This window comes from Furipterus horrens, unplaced genomic scaffold, assembly GCF_987537825.1.
Source record: "Furipterus horrens unplaced genomic scaffold, mFurHor1.1.pri manual_scaffold_17, whole genome shotgun sequence".
Classification (NCBI taxonomy): domain Eukaryota; kingdom Metazoa; phylum Chordata; class Mammalia; order Chiroptera; family Furipteridae; genus Furipterus; species Furipterus horrens.
The window spans coordinates 544143-565174 of record NW_028327187.1 but is presented as its reverse complement, the minus strand read 5'-3'; the positions used below and the strand labels follow the sequence as shown (position 1 = coordinate 565174).

Sequence of the window (21032 nt, the reverse complement as noted above, 5' to 3'; positions counted from 1 at the left end):
TCTCTCGAAGTGTGTATGGCTTTTTCTATTCTGTACTAAGAACGAAAGGTAGCTAAATTCTCGTCACCATTGTCGCTTATTTGAATTTAAACTTCACCCAGTTTACAGTATATCAATTACTTGTTTATCTCAAATTATTTTAGAATTCTCAAATTAACCACCAGAACCTTTCCCGGACATGAATAATTTAGGATGTTAACAGCAGCAGCAGCAGCAATAATCATGTAGTCAAAAGTAAAATGTTCATGTTTCAATTTGCAGAGGATATACTTTTCTTTGTGCGTGGGTGGACTGATATTTTAGGAGGTAAACCAAACTAACCTTCTCTCAGCAAGAAATAATAAAAAGATTACTGTACTTGCCATTTTTATAACTTCCCGCAATTTTCAAAGACAAAAACCATCTTTACTCTCATGTTCTTATTGTATACACATGACCCCATTTTACTGCATCACGGGAGTGTTTCATTGTCAACTATACTTTCTAATGCTCTGCACAATGGCAGCACTATATGAGACCAAGCATTTATTGGAATATTTTAGCGGGATTTATTGCAAGGAACTCCATGGAACCATGCCATTTTTCTCCCTGTCAATCGGCTGAGGGCTTATGCATGTTATAGGTTAATGATAAGCCTTACCTCCCACCTGTGGGCTGATGAACAGTGATGATGATTTCATTGGATCTCCTTGGTCACGGGGAAGTGAGGGTGTGTGTAGGTAAAAACAAAGCTAACTACTTCTTTCCCTTTTTCATATGGTCTGACAAGATTTGCTTCAGTCATCACAGCCTAGGGATAATGTTTTTTGTTAGAGCATCCAACACAGGTAGGAGAAGGAGGTACCCTTATGCAAACATATTCCCTCTTTGGGAGCAATTAGGTACTCTATTCACACATTGCAAATATACACATCCATATATTTTTTTCAGTAATGTTTTGTATTTTGTGTTACTTCTGGAATGATCCTTAAAGTTCGTAGTAAAGGCATATTACATATCTGCCACATCTCTGAAGGCAAACCACTTTAATATATCTGAAATCCATTAGAATGTAGCTTGTAAACAATATAGCACAGACAGTATAATCCCAGAACGCGCGTTTTGTTCCAAGGCTGTGAATGTGACGATGAGCTGGGGGCGTCTTGAAAGACTTTCCAACACAATGTTTGGTACTCGGAATGCCTACTGTCCAGGCACAGCCATCGCCGTGGTTTAGCGGCTTGTTTGTGGTTTAGGTGCTCAAAGATCTTGGAACTTTCATCTAAGTTAGGCCGTTCATCCTGCGGAGCGCCCAAGGCACTGGGAGGTTTTCTATGGAAAAGACGGCGGCTGTCATACGAAAGCACAGTTTTTAAATCTGGAGAAAATTTAGCTTCATATATCTTCTATTTTTTATTTTATTTTTTAAATTAATTTATTGTTGTTCTATTACAGTTGTCCCATTGTTTCCTGTTGCTCTCCCCTGCCCTGCCCACTACCCGCTCTCCCACAGTTGGTCCCCATCCCATTGTCCATGTCCATGGGTCATTCATACCAGTTCCTCGACTAATACTTTCCTCTTATTTTTTTAACTCGCACTATAGAATGAGAGCTAGACTGTCATTATTTCCTGATAATTCAATACTAAACAACGTCACTCTTTCTCTGAAGTTATAGCATACTTCTCATGCCAACATTACTTACAAGGATGATCACTGAATAATATTCCATAGGATTTTTCAAGGGTTTTGTGGTTCCATATAATTTGTTTGGATTATTTGTTCTAGTTCTGTGAAATATGTCATTAGTATTTGGATAAGAACTATGTTGAAATTATAGCTTGCTTTAGATAGTATGGAAATTTTAATAGTGTTAATTCTTTCTATCCATGAGTACAGCATATACTTCCACTTATTTGCATCTTTTCAATTTTTTCAGTGTCTTATAATTTTCTGAGTACAGATCTTTTACCTCCTTGGTTAAATTTATTCCTAGGTATTTTATTATTTTTTGATGCAATTGTGAATGGATTGCTTTCTTAGTTTCCCTAATAGTTCATTATTGACATATAAAAATGCACCTGATTTCTGGATGTTAAGTTGGTATCCTGCTACTTAACTGAATTCATTTGTCAGTTCTAGTCATTTTTTTTTTTGGTGGAATCTATAGCATTCTCAGTATATAGTACCATGTAATCTGCAAATAAAGACAGTTTTACTTCCTCCTTTCCAGTCTGGGTGCCTTTTATATCTTCTTGTCTGATTGCTGTGGCTAGAACTTCTAAGACTATGTTGAATAAGAGTGGAGAGAGGTGAAAAAGGACATCCCTGACTTGTTCCCCATCTTAAGGAAAACACTTGTAGTTTTTCCCTATCACTACGCTGTGGCCTTGTTATATTTACATGGCCTTTATTATGTTTAGGTATGGTCCCTCTATTCCCACTTTCCTGAGAGTTTTTATCATATATGGGTGCTGGACTTTGTCAAAAGCTTTTCTGCATCTATTGATGCGGTCACGTGGGTTTTATCCTTCATTGTGTTTATGTGGTGTATCACATTTATTGATTTGCAGATATTGTACCAACCTTGCTCCCCAGAATAAATCACACTTGATCATGGTGTATGATGTTTTTCATTTTTGCAGTATTCTGTTTACTAATATTCTGTTAAGGATTTTTGCACCTAAGTTCATCAGAGCCATTAGCCTTCTAACTTATTTCTTTGTTGTGTCTTTATCTGGTTTTGAAATGGGGATAATGAGCTAGGGAGTCTATTCCCTCTTCAATTTTTTTTTGAATACTTTGAGAAGGAAAGATGTTAGTTCTTCTTTAAATGTTTGGTAAAGTTTACCTGTGAAGCCATCCGGTCTAGGGCTCTTTTTTAAAAATAAAGGATAAATAACAGAAAGAAAAATTATTGTTTATATATACAGCAAGAAGATCCAAGTATGGTATTGACTTCTATTTTCAAATGTTATATAAGAACTAAGTTTATTTCTGAGCTTCTTGATTACCTTTTGCAATCTAAGCATTGAAGGTAGAGATCTAGTGTTGTTGAATACTTGTATGTAGTAACTTATTTTACACATATAACAAGACAAAACAGATTCAAAGGACAGCAGATAGTAAATTAAATGTACGAGGTGTTCATAGATTCTAAATAAAAATGAATAGTGTATTTAAATCCAGGAAACTTTACTACAATATCTCCCGAGTTACTGATAATGGAGAGCTTCCAGAACAAAATTATACAATGAAAAAATGATAAGTCATAAGTCATTAATAAAGTACAAGTCCATTTTTATCCAACTGAAGATAAAGATGACTTACTAGACATTTTGGCAGAGGATTACCATCTATGCTAAGATAATGAAGCTTCCTCATAACTTAGAAATTTTCCTGGGTTTTAAATGAACTTTAATGAGTGTGGCTTATTAATTTCCACCTAGATATTCAACTTTAAACTTTACAAGTATCCTGTTTATTTCCTTTTAAAACATCATGCTCTGTGTGTATTTGAGTACCCGAGCATCTGTTTATATGTGGGTACTCGTTCTTTATTTTGTAGACTGTAAATTTGTAGGTCATTTTATGAATTCCTCTCATGAATTTAAAACTAAATCTCCTCTGGTTGTTAAATCAAGTTGTATTTCAAAGATCTCGTTTAGTCTGCCTTCCTATATTTCACCTCTGCCCTCCTCTTATGCCAATGACCGCTGATTATAAGTCCTAGTAGTGAAACAGAAATCAGCATGGAGCACTCAAGTTGTTTTTCAAATAAAGTTCTTGTTTCAGCATTTAGTTTCCCATAAGGCTTTTAATCAAGGTTATGGGAAAGTCCATAAACTTTCTGCTGAATATTTAACAAGCTGCAGACATGTCTTACCAAGGGCGAGTGAAATGAGATTGCAATCAGGGAAAGAGAAGATTGGCTGATCGACGAGGCTCTGTCTCCTCGATAAAATCTTACAGAAAAGTCAAAGTGACTCACATTTTCACCTCCCTTTTGTAGGATTTAATTTTCCTAGTTGGAGCGATAATTTTCCAAAATGGTAAATAGGATTGATTTTCATTACTTAGTGAAGAGAGCACATGTAATAGAAAAGTTCATTTCTATATGAGGCAGCTAAATACTTCCCTATCTAAGTAATTTGAACATAAATGTGGGTATATTGGAAATCCATTCATTTATTTGGAAGACAGGGTAATACATAAGTATTTTTAAATCTTTTTTTTTATCTTCTTTCAAAACTTTTAATTCCTGTGAGGGTAGAAACATTGTTTCCTTAGCTATAATTAATACCGGCTATATAAAAAATAAAAGGCATAGATGAACTTGTCAACCCCACTGGTGAGGCATGAGATGGAAAGTCAGCGTCTTCCTCAGCAACTCCCTTCACTAGTGCATATGCCTTGTTTTTCCACTTAAAATGTCTTGCAGAACATTCTACATTAAAAAGAACTTGTCATGGGGAAAAAAGTGGGAAAACTGTAATAGAAAAACAATAATTTTTTTTTTAAATTAAAGAAGAAAGAACTCATCTACCTTACTAATTTTAATGGAAGCTGCGTAATTTAATGAATTAATGGACCCTAATTGACTTCACCTGCTGATAGGCATTTAGAACTAGAGAGGAAAACACATCAGTTGCTAATGTGAAATAAGTTTTAAAGTAGCTTGGTAGAATTTATTTTGCTGGCCTGACTTCCTCTGATTGTGGCTGTGCTTATTTTAATCACGCAAGACCCATTTGAGAGATGCTATTTACAATACCAAATGGGTTTCTGGAATTAACATAAATTATGTGTCACCCAATAATATGCCTGATGTTGTCATAGTTCAGCAGAGGACAATCTTAAATAGCAGTTCTCTCGTATTGACATAAGCATACAACACAATATTTAAGCTAGAACTTGGCTTAACATCATGTTTGAAGACCACATCGGATGTAAATTTCCCCCGCTCTTAATTGCTTCGAACGCAAGATGGAGGATAAAGCACTACCTTCCTTGTCACTATGACCACTGTATTCTATGAATAAATTCTATGCTGGTGAATAAGCTTCCCAAATTATGTATATTCATGGGGGTAGAGTGTAGCTATGGCAAGTATACACTAATGAGAACGATGCTATTTGGTTGAAATGATAGTTATGCAGTGTTTTACTCCCCAGCTCTGGAAAACAAGCAATTTCAAAGCCTGTGATCCATAAAATTATAAGAGATGCATTGTATTCAAATCATGCTTTGTTAATAATTGGGTTAAAAAAGTAACAATGGCTACACTCAAGCACACATTTGGCCTGGACGTCTATTTGATTCCCATCGCTCTTAGTTCATTGCTTTACTCTACCTCATTTTGGTGCGCTGATCCTATTTCAGTAAGTGGACTCTTAACATTTGTATTTACTGAAAATCGATGCAAGGAAATTGCTTATTTAAGACTTATGCTTTGAAAAGTGAAATATTTATCTTTTCCCAGAAGTATTCACATTTAAAAATAAAGATATATTTATAAATAAGACTAGTGATAGCAATATTTAAAGTAGAAATACGACTGTAGTAAATGCTTAAATTACTTTGTGAGAAATTTCAAAGGACGTTTCTATGGGAGAATAAAGACTTCCTTACCTCAAGTGGCATCGGAGAAATTATTGTTAAAGAAACCATCTGTTATGCAGTTCAGGGTCTCTCCCATCACTGTTCCTGGGGAAATTGGTAGGAAGGAACATAATTAAGGGAGAGAAATCACACTTAGGTATTACCAAGGGTGATGATCTCCTTTCTTCCCATCGCTTGCCGGTAGGCAACCCTGCAGGTGTTTATCTAGAGACACAGTGAGTCACTTTCCCCATGACATGCTGTCACTGTGAGATATTTTCAAGGTGAAATTGGTACTTGAGTAGTACCTGTCATGCAGAATTGGCCCCGCAATACCAAGTAAGAGAACTTTAGTGTTACACCTGCATGAAAGGGAGACTGAGAACGGGAGTGAAGAAAAGACAGTATCCCTGAAAAGCAATGTAAACCTAGGTGGTGTGAGTCAGTGAGAAAAAGACTTAATGCAGCAAAAGCCACTTCGGTTCCGCTCTTAGCTGTGGAAGCAGATAAAGTCGCAAGTTATAGTTAAATAACTTCAGTGTTCTTTTAAACTTCTGGTGGTTTGTATCTTTAATTTCTTAAACTAATAAAAATAGGCAGAATAGTTTTAAAATCCAAATAGATTGCAAGAGATTATTGTCCGAGAAAGTATGAGTAAGAGTTAACAGATTGAATGTGCTATTTCAGAGGGATAATTGGATTGACTGAGGGTAAGCAAAAGCTATTACTCATGTTTCTTTCTTTGGGCTATTTTCTGTAAAGCAAGGAAATAGCATTTACTTGTTACTTTGCTATCACTCTTAGATTAATTTAAATGTGCCTTTATTTTTCCTTCCCTCTTTGAGATAAATCAAACATTACCATTTGAGTCCCAGGAGAAAATTCTTATCCACAAAGAGACACAAGAAGTCGCAGCCTCCCCGTGTGTTTTTCTGTGTGTCAGGTAGGGCTGCTCTGACTCCCCGTCTTAGGAGTGTGGCCCTGTTGTAGGAAAGGCACCTGGAAAACTGTATGGGCAGAGCCTCAGGTCATTGCCAGGGCGGGGCTGCCCGCTTCACTGCTTTGTGGCTCTGTCTGTGGTGGGAGGGAGGGGGGCCACTAGGAGAAGGAACAGTGCCACTGCCTGGCTTCTGGAGGCTATCCCTGCACTTGCCCCATTTCCAGTCACATCACCCACTTCCTGTATGTGATTGGTGCCCTTCCAGTTGCTGCCCTGGGCTTTGCATACATTTTAACACCATGTGGGCCCTTTAAGCAGCGAAAATCTGGCAGTTTCTTCTGCTGCCCCAACCCACACTGGTTTTCACAGCCGGAGGTGATGAGGGTTTACCTTCCCGGTGCTGGAACCCTGAGCTGTGCGGTCTGGCCTGGGGCTGGGATCCTTCGCTCCTGATTGTACCCATCACGTGTGAGTGTGGGACCACATCCCCTGTCTGCCCTGTTCGCACCTCCGCACCTCCTGTTTGAATGAATGTGGCCTCTTTAAACCCTTGGTTGTCGGATTTTCTGATAGTTCTGGGTGTCATTTGTGTTTGAGATCTGGTTCTATGGCTTTCAGGAAGGCAAAGCCCGTCTGCCTACGTCCCCATCTTGACTGGTGGTTGTAGGCACAGGGACATCTTCCATGCCCGGGTGCAGTTATACCAGAGCACCCACAGAGCTGATTTGCTGCAGCCACACTTGGTTGCTTACATTTCGGTCAACATCTAGGCCTGCGAGGCAGCACCCAACAGCCTCAGGCTCCTATAAGCCCAGAGACGAGGCTCCCCGGACTTGGGGTGAGAGAGGGGCGTGGAATATGCAAGCCACAGGAGGCCTGGTGTTTAATACTAATTTGTTAAATAATGATGATGTTGCCTTTTTTATAGTAGTCGCTAAGATCAAAGAATTCTTTAGCTAATCAGGCCAGTAAAGTTGAAGGAAGGGAGAGTGGGATTTATCATCTTAAAAATACAAGCTCGGTTGCTCTGAGATTCTTCATAAATTATTCATAACGCCCACCTAGAATGGCATCACATCACCTGTGCTGTGCAGGTGAGGGACTCCAACAGAAGTGATAGCCGTGTCTATTTTATTTCTTGGTGCAATGCGACATATTCAGAATGGTGAGAAAATGGCACCAGAGGACAACATTTTATGATCTATTTAGCAAGATGTCCATAGCTTTCCACTTTCTTTCTCGCTGTCATTTCCCTACATTCACTTACTGTCAAAATCCATCTAATAATGTGTCGCTAAGGGGAAATTGTCAGACAAATGCCAGTTCGTGGACACAGGTTCCCGGGGCAATAAGCCAGAGCCTAATAAGTGCAAACATCCAGCTTTCCGCAAAGCCTGATCAATTTGATAAGGGCTTTGCACTTTGCTACGTCAGTGTGAGTGTTCCCAGACATATCCAGAGTAAATTCCATTTTTAGGGGAAACTTTATATTGAAAAGACACCCAATGCAATCGTGAGAGGAACAAAATGCCAAACAAAATGTACTAAGAAATATAAGTACAATTATATTTTTATTTAAAAATTTTTTCTGATGAATCACATATGACATTATTCTTTCCCCCCATTAAGTCTTGAGACTTTTTATGAAAAGACTCCACTATGTTTACAGAGAAGCAATTTGATCACCATGTAAGTCACCAAAGCACATTGATCATGGTTTTCACAGCTAACACCTCTTTATTCAATTTCAAATTATGTTTATTTACAAAAGCTTTCCAGAGATTTCCAAGAGTTTCATATCTATTACTCATTTGTAATTATTATGTTCAGAATCTCTTATTCTTCAAAAAATTAAGACCAAAAACAATGCTTTTTTTGGAATATATGTAGATTTGTAGATAGTATAAATTTATCCTTAACACAATCTAAATTTTCAAGGGTCTCAAATTAGACCTCTGGCAGCTCCAGCTCCATATTGGGAATGCACCACTAATGCTTATTTTTCTACTAAATATGCTTTGAGATATTTGAAAAACACGGGGGAATGAGATCCTGTAGTTTCCAAATTTTATTTCTAATTACCTGCTACACAGTATTAGATCATCCAGTTCTGATGAACTGATAAAGACAATGTCCACAATCATGCTTCATTTATCATCAGGCTTACATAATTACAGTGATTTTTCAAATCCTCCATGTGAAAGTATCATTGCAAAAAATGTAATATATACTAAATCTTATGTGTTATTTCCTCTTAAGAAATAACCAGCTTCTGATTTAATGGCTTTTAACCATTTTTGTTGTCAATGTTATTGATTTCAATTCTTTTCTTTGTTATTTCTTTCTTTTGTCTGAGCATTGTTTTCTTTGAGTATATCATGGTTAGGGTTTCCTGGCCTTCTTCAATCTAGAATTTTATGTCTTTCATCAAATGTAATACTTTGGGGCCCTTATTTCTTCAAATATATGTATTTTGGCAATGATTTTTTTTTTCTGACACTCTAATGATATACTGATATGTTTCCAAACTTTCAAGATTGTCCCATTGTTCCCTGAGACACTTTTTTTTTGCTCTGTTCTTCAGATTGCATAATTTCAATTGATCTATCTTCAGATCTATTGACTCTTTTAACACCTCCATTCTGTTATTGATCACATTAATTGTTTATTTTAAATATTGCATTTTTCGTTCTATAATTTTCATTTAGATACATTTTTTTTTTATTTAACAAAGTTTTATTTTTTCAAAATGTACAGCTTGTGGGACCTCTTGTTCATGCATCTTCACCAACAGCTGGGGCATCCCCACCTTTGGTGTTTCTGGTGTAAATTACTTGAGCTCTGTGCTTTTAAACTAGTTCAATAAGTCCTTTACTAAGGAGCTCCTGAAGGGCTGTCCTGGCCAAGGAACCGCGGATCTTCAGCCGCTCAGAGACAACAGCCGGGGTTATAAGCTTGTAGTTGGGAACTTCCTTACACAGTTTGTCGTATGTTGCTTTGTCAAACAAGACTAGGTTATTGAGTTTGTCCTGAACTTTGCCTTTGGACCACTTCTTCTTTTTGGCCTTGCCCCCAGATTTGTTCACTGGGTCTTTGTCTTTCTTGGCCAACTTTCCAGCATCTTTCTTCTCCTTGTCGTCCTTGGGCGGCATAGCGAAAGTTCTGGAGCAGCTGCTACCACCTTTTCCTGAGAAGATGTCGGACGAAAAGCTAGATACATATTTTTAAAATAGCTTCTCCTTCTCTAAGAGAAACAGAAATTGTCTTTCCATTGCTCTCACGGAGCTAGTATATAGCTGTCATGGCTGCTTCAAACCTTTGTGTGAAAAGCACAAGACGTGGCCCATGTCAGTATCGGCAGCTACTCACTTTTTCCCCTAAGTCTTTAGCGTTGGTCATGTTGTCCTCAGTCTTTTTATGTCGGATTCTTCGCGTTCTCCAAATGTTGAGTTTTCATGTGTTTGCTTCTTTAGCAGACAGTTGTCCTAATCTCAGTTTTTCAAAACTCCCAAGATATTGCTATGACACCTGAGCTAATCCAGCACCTGCCTGCCTCAAGAGTCCATGTGGTTTGGGTCTGTGTCTAGCGTGTGCAGCTCAAAGGTGAGCCTGGTACTTCTGTGGGGTGTACACAGAATTAGAGAGTCTCTTTATTTTTAACCTTTCTATTTCTAGAACTTTCTTCACATTATCTGACCCTTTTATGGTTCCTCTACTCAGAAAGACACAACTCTATTGCAGACTTAGCTGCCGGCTACACACGTTTGCCCAGCTTTACACTTGGGGTGCAAAAGGAAAAGAATCCATGGGGACTGTCACCTTTGAATGTGTTGCTCCTGTATGTTTTGACTCCTCTCCACAGTGTGTCATCTTTTTATTAATACCTCAGAGTTCTCATAGTTGTTTCTTAAGTATTTTCTAGAGATTTTCGTTATAATTAATGACACACAGAGGCTCCAAGGCCAAACTCCGGTCAGCGTGAAGAAAGGCTGAGAATCATTCCGAAGGAAGGTTTTGAGAAGAAATGTGCACGTGATCTCATGTTTGTTTTAACATGACTGCTGTGTCTTTCTCCTTCCCTCGTATGTGGAATCTAATGAACAAACTGCACTAACAGGCAAAGCAGAGACAGACTCATAGACAGAAAGCAGATGACAGCTAAGGGGGGTGTTACAGGGTGGGAGCACTGAGCGAAAAGGAAAAAGAACTCATGGACATGGACAGCTCTGTGGGGATTGCTGGGGGGAGGGGGGAGGTGGCTATAAGGGGGATAAATGGTAATGAAAAAATACATTTAAAAAAAGAAGAAAAAGGGTAGCTCCGGTTGCTCTTCGGAGAACAGCTGGAATGAGGACTAGAGCAAAAACAAGGACACCAGGCAGTCACTGCGGCAATCATTCAGGTGAATTATTATGGCTTACACCAGGAGAGCAGCAGTACACGTGGAGGACAGTTGTCAGACTGCAGGTATATTTTGAAGACAAAGCCAACAGAACTTCTCAATATATTGGGTATGCAGTTAAAGAATAATAGAGGAATCAAGGGTTGCTCCAGTATTTAAGTTGACAAGTAGGGGTTTATATGTTTTAACTTAAAATGATAATACAGAGAAGCACATTCGGGCATAGATGGAGAAGTGAAAAGGCCTAAAGACTGATCCCGAAGCCACTCCCCCCTTTAGAAGCAGAGCAGGAGAGGGGCGATTGTGCAGCAGACAGAAGGAGCAGTGTCATGGGAGAGAAAAAGTCAGACTTTCCAGAATAGGACTGAAAGTGAAAGTCTGGATCACACGGGTCTGAGACAGAGTGAGAGAAATTGGATACATCTGGTATAGACAATTATTTTTGAAGAGTGTGCTAAAAGGGAGGCAGAGAAATTGTGTGAGTTCAGCAGAGAATCTTCCAAAGAAGAGAAATCTAGAATGTTTGCATTTTGGTAAAAGATTGTGATTTTTTTAAAACATGTTGCTTCTTTCAGCTGTTGCATTTATTTTTCTATTTTTATGAGTAAGCTGTTGAAGAATCAATAGATATCTATTAACCTCAAAGTATAATGGAATTGACCACAATGTTTCACTCCTAATAAACAGAGCATACATAATATTTACAAAGCTAGAAGAACATTTTGATAGTTTTAAACTGCAGGCATTGCTGGGAGCAATTTGAAACACTACTGTCCTGTATTAAAAGGGCAATGCAAGGTAGAGAAAGAGGGCCACTGGAATGATTAAGAAATGTATTTTGATCGACTTCATGTATTTTGTAATAACATATTTAAGATATAGATGTATATATACTTCAAAACAAGGAAAATTTTGTGTCAAACTACAGCGTCATGGAGATGCTAAAAAGAAGTATAAAGGAACAATGCAAATGCTCAGTTTTAACAGTGTCATACCTAACACTATCGAGGCTTACACACTGAGACATAAAACAATACTATTTTATAAAATTCTTAACAATATTTGTCTATATGTTAAAGTTGTGGGGAAATGCAGTGTATGCAAGGACTCACCGAAGGGAACACAATTAATTTTGACCAAGTTTGGTATTGGATGTTTTTCAGGATTCTTGCATTAAATAAAATAGTGAACCATGTGGGGAAAATGTCTTTTCTTATCTCCTTTCCTTCACTGGCTGCCTTCCTCCTTCTCTTCTCTCCGCTCTTTTCTTTCTACTCCCTTTACCTTCTTTCTTATTCCTCTTCTTTAGGAAAGGAATATGTAAGTGGTAATTAAGTGGAAGAAAGTCTAAAGAGGAAATGTATTCTAGTGCTTTGCTAATAAGTTTTTACCTACACACATATGCACACACGACCTCTATAGCCATTTGGAAGACATAAGGCAAAGAGCTCTAATGTTCTCAATTCTTCATAGTTTGAAAAAATAACCTCTACTATTTCAAAGAACAAAGTAGCCCATATATCCTAGGACACAAAGAATTGACATTAACCCTACAGATTTATTTCATAAACTTCATATCAGTCATGTTCTAGGGTTGCTCTTTTCTCTGGGCTATGGACCAATACACCTAACAGTTACTGACATTAAGGTGCAGACAGCTATGATTTTGAATTCCACTTTTCATATCAGTCTTTTAAAATTTGCAGGTGAGCCCTAGCTGGTGTGGCTCAGTGGACTGAGCACCAGCCTACGAACCAAAAGGTCACCAGTTCAATTCCCAGTCAGTGCATGGGCCTGGGTTGTGGGCCAGGTTCCCAGCTGGGGGTATACAAGAAGCAATCACACATTGATGTTTCTCTCTCTCTCTCTCCATTCCCTTCTCTCTAAAGATAAATAAATACATTCTTTAAAAAATAAATACATAACATTTGCAGGTGATTTCTCTCCTGAGATCCTCAATGTGCTCATCTAGAAAGTAGGGTGATAATAATGCCATCCTTGTAAAGCTGTTGCCATCTGTAAACAGGGCACCTGGTACAGTGTAGATACATATAAATGTTAATTATTTTATTATTATTATCAATGTTATTATCATTAACAACACTCTTCAAATAGAAAATACCTGTCTGAAAACTCATGAATATATTAATAGTCAATGATTCAAACAATAGCCGTAAGTAGGACTGGTGAACTATTATGAAGCTTGTCTACTTAAAATTCCATTAGTGACATCCTAAATAAATGAAGACGTGAAAAGATGCATAACCTAAAGTCATATTATCTTTGCTTGAAGACTTTTGGCAAGTGTCCATATTTCCTCCAATGAAATCCAGTTCTTTTAATAATTGTAATCAAAGTGAACTTATTATTAGTGTGCTTAACTGTACTGTTGAAATGGATTTGATATTAAGAGCCATGTGGAGAATTTTATTTATGAACCTCAAACGAACACTTAGTGATGCCATTGTAATTTCCCATTGTATACAAATATGTATACAAACTGTACAGCAACATCTTTTGCAGGTGCTACCTTCAGAGTAGTAATAAAACTCTTTCAGAGCATGCGTGCGCATTGTCAAGGAAATGGCGATGCATTTTCTCTCAGAACCGGCAGCCCTGGTTAGCGTGATTGCATTGTCCACCTGTGCCCGCAGTTGGCTGAGTCACGTGGCAGTGGATTGCCCTGTACACACTCCTGGGCTTTCCCTTCCATTCGGCCTGGTCTGTGTCCTTCCTTATCCAGCCCACCTCGGTCAGGAGGAAGCTTTCCCTTCCCAGCGTTACTGTCTGGGACACTGCCTCCAAATGTACGATAGTCATAGTCTCCCTTTTCCGGTGCCCCTCTTTATTTCCTTTCTGTGTGTCTGACATTGTAGACAAAAGTCCTTTAGGTCACATCATGATAGGGCCCCTCCCACCCACAGATGGCACAGGTGTTGAACGCCCAGCACACCGTGGCCTTTGTTCACCTGTATGTGTAATAATGCCTCTTCTTTTAGTAATGCCTGCTCTTATCCGCTCACTTGTTTATTTTGAGTCAGGGATCATGCTGGTTCTCTTGTGCCATCTGAAAACTTAGCCTTTTCATTCTTTGATGTCTAATTATCGTGGACTAAGTACACCCAGCTTGCGCCACAGCTGTCAAGGCACCTGGGCGTTTATGGTTCCACCCTGTCTTCTGGGGTGGGAGAGCTTTCACCATGCCTAGGGCAAATCTGGAGCACATGGCCTCATGGAGTCTGGCTTCCAGTACAGCAGTAGGGGAGATCCGTGTGCAGAGCCGGACACAGGGCTGTCTGGGGTGCTAAACTGAACATGTCCCACACCAGACAATGGCCGCAGCCAACCACATATTGGGTTGGCCAAAATGTTCATTTAATTTTCTCCATAAGACGGCTGTAGTAGTGCTTAGTTCTTTAGCTTCATTCAAACCAGTTTTGTTAGATTGGATTGTGACAACTGTCATACCAGCGTGCATTTAAAAAATAACATCAAAATTGGTGAATTTTTGTGTAGCCATTTTAATATTGAAGATGGAAGGAAATATACAACATTTTCAGCGTATTATGCTTTATTATTTCAAGAAAGGTAAAAGGGCATCAGAAGTGCAAAAAAAAAGGGAGAGATTTGTGCAGTGTATAGAAAAGGTGCTGTGACTGATGGAACGTCTCAAAAGTGTTTGCGAAGTTTCGTGCTGGAGGTGTCTTGCTGGACGATGCTCCATGATCAGGCAGACCCATTGAAGTTGATAGCGATCGGATTGAGACAGTAATTGAGAAAAATCAACATTATACCACGCGGGACACAGCCTACATACTGAAAATATCCAAATCAATGAAATTGTTGGTGAAAATTAAAAATGTGTCTTTTATTTTATGGAAAAAGCCATATGGACTTTTTGGCCAACCCAGTACATTGTAGATGCCCCAATGCTGGGATTTTTAGTCCTACATTTTTCAATCAAAAGTACCTGTTAGCTTATAAGGAAAATAAATAATTCTCTTGTCACTGGTCAATAACATAAACTAGCAGTAATAACCTTTTGCATTTGTTCAGGACGAGATCACTCAGAATGCCGAAGGACTTTCCCCTTTCACCTGTATGACAAAGCTGACCTTGACTAATGAGAAATCCAATAGTACCTGAAAAGAAAGTCCTGAAGGAATAGGACAAAACTCTGGGTGTTGAGAAAAGAAGGCCCTTGCGAGGTCTGTAACCCCTCAGGTGGCAGAAAGACCCTGGTACAGAATCACCTGCACAGGCAGCATGCAGAGCTCGCAGCCTGATGATCGAGGTTCCAGGACACCCCATTGTTCACATCCTTTAGGAATTGAACAGACCATTGAAAGCCGACGCCAGGCAGTTAGTGAAATTGAAAAAGAAGAACCGCACTTGGCTAACGAACGGCTCGGACAGATCCAGTCGTCGCAGATTTTATACACAAGCCTTTGTTCATAGTGTTTTATGTTTCATAGGGGAAGAGAAATGAGTGATTCTCGGGAACGGGAGTGGGCGGTAATGCGCCTGCGGGAGCCTCGGATCCGGGAACGGATGGGCTGTCGCACTGGACGCCTCGCGCTGCCCACAGGCTCTGAAGCCCCGACGGTGCCCACACCGAGCGCTGACCAAGTGGAGGAAAGGGGGAGAAGTCACGGGTAACTCTTCTTCCTCCACAAGAAGTTTTAAAGCTTCCAGTGTACTGTTAAGCAAGAGAGAAGCTCTTTCAATTTTGGCAGCTTCTGTCAGTTTAAAAACATAAAGCGAGCTTCCTACGAGAACAGGAGACTCACTATTTGCTTTCATGTCCCGGGAGGACAGTTACCAATGACTTATTTCCAGGGTTAAAATTGCTAGACTTGAGCGTGTTGTATTATGAGCATCCTGAGGATTTCGCCCATTGTGCAAATACCTTCTAAATGGCATTCTGCCAAATTGGGGTCCCTTCCTGTGGAATTTTGTGACAGTTCATCTTAAAATGCATAGTATTTCTGCTCTGTTCCCATTTTTGAACTTTTGTGCTCTATTTTTATCTCAGCATGAGGATACGGCGAACTAACATTCAGAAGAAAAATACGAAATGTGCAAAATAGCAGTTAAGAATTAACACTACACAGTTTCTCACGGCCGACCAGCGCATGTTTATCTAAGTTGTTAGACTATGGCTCTCATTTCCAAGGCCAGTGCAGCAGCTTATTCATCGTACTTTACAGTGTCCATTTTTTATGATAATAACTTTAATGTTTTTGCACTAATTACATCTGAGCAAGCGATAACTTGCTCAGAGATCAGTTTAATTTCTAAGCAGTTTTGTCTTCTCAGTAGCTATAAATCTCTTGGCTAGGTTGTTGAACTTCCAACATTTCTCCTCTAAAAATAACTTGAAACTTCCACTGGGATCAATCTTAAATCTATGTCATTAACGATATCTTAGAAAATATATCTGAAAGTCATAAAGGAAAACAGTGTGTTATTTCTGTTGTGGAAGACTGGTTGAAAATATTGGTTAGAAGTATTCTGAAAATACAACATATTATAATAATGACTTGTCAAAACTCAGAGGCAGCCCTATATGTAGGACAGGCTTCAAACTGTTTGCATCCATCTTCAATGCATGATAGCTTATGTTTTATAGTGCTCATTTAGAGAAAATATCATTTTATTCTCAAAACCGTGACTTGAAATTTTTTTGCTGATAAGAAATTAATGCTTGAGAATTAAAAGCTAAAGTAAATGCCATTGTACTTAATTTTCTCATCTACCGAGTTTTACAAAATACAGATTTATCTGCAGCAGACATTTTTTAAAGATGAAAATGTGAAAAAAAGTCAATTTTACCTTATGTAATAATATTATCTTTTGAAAACAAAATGAAAACCACAGGATTCTTAACATTCTGCTTCACAATGTACCTGAAAACAGTGAATTTTCCTCATATTTTAACACCTGTAGTTCTAAGTCTCCATACTTTTGAAGAAAACATTTTGTTGATCTTTTGTGTGGTAAAAACAATTCATTTATAAAGTTTGTAGACAGGCACTGACCATTAAAATTTCTGACTTAAATAATTGTACTTTTTAAAAAGGGGCAGTGTTTTTTTCTATAAAATAATATTGTCATTGATTAGAGGAAACATTTAGGATTTAACAGAATTTTATTCAAGTTTAGGACTTAACAAGAGAACTCAATCTGCATTTTTGACAAACTTTCTGACATAAGGCATCAGGGGAAAATGTAGTTACAAGTAAGCAAAGCCTTTATAAATACACAAAACCTAAAGGTATACATTTTGGTGGGTGAGGGATAGGTAGGGGGCATTATCATCAGTCTGTTATTATCTATCATGCTTGATATTAATTCACTACTCATCCATCTCAAACACATTATCTTCAAATTGTGTGAGAATGAACTCCCTGTGCATAGCCTGTGCTGTGTACAGCCACCAGCCTACAATGTAGAGTCCCGCCAATCGTTCTGCAAGCCGTGTATTGCTGAAGAACTGAATTACCTCACTGTTTCACCTATACAGAAATTGAAGTAGCTTACGTTTAAGAGCCCATCTGTTCTTCACTCTTCTGAAAATTAAATAAGGTTAGAATCCTACATTTTTTTTAACTTTCTGTAGAGAAACACTGTAAAGGAAATACTACCTCTAACTCAATTAAATTTGCAATAACTTAGTAACTAAATAGAATTTTAATATAAGTTAGACAGTTGTTTGAAAATACATTTTTAACATCTTATTGTTTCAACAATGCAGCACCTAACACATATGAATTAAAGGATATTTTAAATAATAGTAATGAATTGACCATTTTATCCTAGTTAATGATCTCATTGAATATTTATATCAGAATTGCTTCTATTTTTTAATCTTTCTTAACATTCATTTCAGGGTCATTAAAAGTTTTATTGTCCATTTTTGATTGATTAACAATAACTGATCACAAATAATGTGGCACCACTCTTTTGAAGTTTTTATGACCAGTTTTTCCTATAACCAGACATATACTTATGTCGGTAAGGGTCAAGAGAAGTACCATTTAGGTTAGTTCAAAAGATTTCATAGATTAGGATTGGTACATCTTCAAGAGTTGAAAAATTCCATCCCATACCTTAAGCCCCAAATTCTCCCTTTATCTTTTTGCATTGCCTTTGGTAGTTAGTTTGATATCTAGTAGATGAATAAATACCTATAGAATATGCATGAAAAACCGTCCCTAAGGAAATTCTGCCAGAGACATGACCATAATTTTTGCGGGCCTTTTGTTAAAATGAGAGGTAAATATTCATTGACCCGGAAGTCAGCATTTCACCTTGTTAGCAACAAGCATGGGCAACAACATTGCTGGGACAACAGGGGTTGAAGATATGAGAGTTTCCATTGAGGGTTTTCAAAACTGGGCTTTGAAATTTGATAGCGTTGTTATTAACGAGTCACTAAGTAACCTAAAACACAAGCATCACATTTTTTAAAAATAAGCAGACAAATGCAGTGGGCTATGCATGCTTTATATTATGGCTCCAGATCAATGTGAGTGGTTAGCAAAGTATTGAGTCAAGACTGTGTTTAAAATTCTACTCAGAGATAATCACATAATTATTTCAGTCCCTTTTTGTAGCCTAAGCTTGGGGCGGTTGCTAAGGAAATCTACATATTTGAAAGATAAAACTAAGTTTAGAAAATCATATACGGATAATGAAGGACAGATTACTGTATTTTAATGTATATACAGCGACCGTAGTAGTAAAGGTAGAGCTACGGGTATGATTGGTTTGTCAGCTGCCCACCTGTACCCCCCCTTCTCCCTTTCAGCTCAGCGCCTGCTCATCACTTTCAGGGTTTGCTCGCTGCGCCGTGCGCCCTGCCGGCGCGCTCTTACCGCTACAGAGACTGCCCACGCGGGATGGTCCGCGGTGTTACATGGAGACGGGGGTCCTGCGACGCGCGCACAGCTTTTCTTAGGTGGCAATTAGTAGGCACGATGGTGGTGCGTATGTGATGTTCGTGCAAGAGAGAAATCGTAACTTACGGTTAGTGTGAAAGAGCTGGAAGGTGGAAAAGGACCCCGATGTAAGCCCTGATGAAAGTACATACAGCCTTTTGCAGAAAGGACGACGAGAAAGCTACTAACACTACAGGAGCAGATCACAGGTTGTGTGGGAATGTCGTTTAGGTGCGCGGGCAACAATAAGGGCACCGGTGCTAAGTCATTGCAGATAAGAGTAAACAGAAATCTGCGTGGCACCTAGGCGACAGACCACTTGCTTTGAACCTGATCCGGCAGGTAGTAGGCATACGTGAGCAGAAGGCAATATTTCAGACAGTTTACAAATTTAGTCTCATAAGGAAGTTTAGAGGTCATGTAGTCCATCTTCGTATGCAGTCAAGCAACACAATCTGCATACTGTCCTTTTTATGATCCCACCATAGTGACAAAGCCAGTCACATAGCAACCCGAAAGGTTCTTTTCATCGCCTTAGAAGACTGTCTAAGCACGTAGTTTATAAAATATATGGCACACACTGTAATGACAAAGCTAGCCAAGGGCCGTTGCTTTTACCCAACGCACTTATCAGTGAAAGGAATTGAGGATTTTGTTGCACTTGAGAAAAGTGAATTCGGCATTCATTGAGGTGACCCTGGTGCGCCCGATCGTGGCTAAAGACCTGGGTGGTTTAGTCACTGTGGAAGCGTTGTAACACTTTTTTATTTTTTACTGTTCTAACAACAAAATGCGCAGGAGAAATTGGGAACTTCAGTGAATATCAGATTAGGCATAAAGATGTAATCCAGACCTCATTTGGGCTTCTAAGGCGCTATCAGGGATTAACGTCATTTGCATAATTAAACTGAGGTTATGAACTGTCATAAAAACGAAGACAGAAAGAGGACTGTCCCTCGAATCACACCTCTGATGGTAACAACACCAGGTGTGCTGTAATAATAAAATTCATTCAGCTCATTTATTGCCCTAGCAATCACCTTTCATGGTGGTCATTTACAGTATATTGAAATATGACCTAAATCTGGAAGATTATGAACAGAATACATACTGAATTGGAGCCACAGGGTCTCTCTCCATATGATGATTTTTAAAAAATAAATAAATAAAAAGGCAACTTTTCTGAATGCTTATTAATCAAATCAGCTTGTACGTGGTACTCAAGCCATTTTAGTGTCGAAGCAGAAAAGATTTTTCTTATGCATATTTAAAGACACATGCTATTGAAATAACCATGCTTGTGAACTTTTTGATAATTCAGGTTTAGGGATATAAAAAAAAAATGTCAACTTTAAAATCCCAGCTCTGTCTTTGCCATTCATTTTTCTCCTTCCTTCTCTCCTTCTCTCTTTGTTCCCTTTCCCTCCTTCCCCTTTTTCATTTGTATCTCCTTACACATCAGACACATTTTAAGCCAAATAATTTCAAGCAGGACACAATACTCACAAACTTTGTAAGACTCAAGACTTTTTAAAAAATAATAAGCCAAAAATAGTGTAAATTTTAGAATGTAATATAGAAGTATGGAGTCTAAAGTGTTATCGTTAAACAGTGCTGTGCTAACTAGTTTTTATTCAATTTCATTCTGTTTTTCCCTTTGAAGTCTCGGATACAAGTCCTCATTCTAACATTGAAGAATGTTAAATGTTAACTTTTTTATAAACCATTTTCTTCCCATGATATCTTATAATTTTTGAGATTCCATATATTTAAATACCATAAATGACTTAGAGAATTATACAAAATATAAATTAATGCCAGCATGGATTTCAATAGTTCTCACCAGGTATGAGTATTCAATTTAATTTCAAGGTGTATCAATTAAAGAATTGCTTGGAAGCCGTTTTATAAAGTTACATAGCATGCATCCTAACGGAATCAAATTTTTATTGGTAAATTCATTATCTACCATTTAGAGGATGAGAAAATTAGAAGTGTATTACTCAGGTCTTAAATACAAATACTCAAAGTGATTATCATTAAGGATGATCTTAATGTACAAACAATTCAGAAAAACTTATATTTTATTGATTATGCTATTACAGTAATCCTGCTTATTTTTATTTTGTTTAGCTTTTTTTCTGGAGTTTTCATCACTTGGGCCATGC

At 38.1% G+C, this 21032-nt stretch overlaps 1 protein-coding gene and 1 pseudogene across 1 annotated transcript in view; one reads left to right on the top strand and one right to left on the bottom strand.

Annotated features, from left to right (window-relative positions):
* LOC149990326 (protocadherin-11 X-linked) overlaps positions 1 to 21032 on the top strand; it is a 264374-nt gene that overhangs the window by 212674 nt on the left and 30668 nt on the right. The window lies entirely within an intron of this gene.
* LOC149990327 (small ribosomal subunit protein eS25 pseudogene) lies at positions 9279 to 9671 on the bottom strand (annotated as a pseudogene).